Here is a 238-nt window from a genome sequence, read left to right as displayed (position 1 = left end):
CGATGGGGGCACGCCCAGGGGCAGCGGCGAGCCTCCGGGCCGGCCTGCGAGGCGCCGGGGCAGCCGGCAGTACCGAGGTGTAGCTCCCCGAGCTGAAAATAAACCTAACGAGCACCGCGACGGAGCTGCCCGGGAGGGCTCCTGTCCCGTGCGGGAAGAGGAGGTGGCCCCTGGCCCCGCTTCCGCACAGCTCCCGCCTGGAGATGAGGCTGGGAACGGGCCCGGGGGGCGGGGGAGG

The sequence above is a fragment of the Egretta garzetta genome, unplaced genomic scaffold, assembly GCF_000687185.1.
Source record: "Egretta garzetta isolate BGI_Z169 unplaced genomic scaffold, ASM68718v1 scaffold24, whole genome shotgun sequence".
Lineage (NCBI taxonomy): Eukaryota > Metazoa > Chordata > Aves > Pelecaniformes > Ardeidae > Egretta > Egretta garzetta.
The sequence above is the reverse complement of the archived record's forward strand: the minus strand, read 5'-3'. Positions refer to the sequence as shown.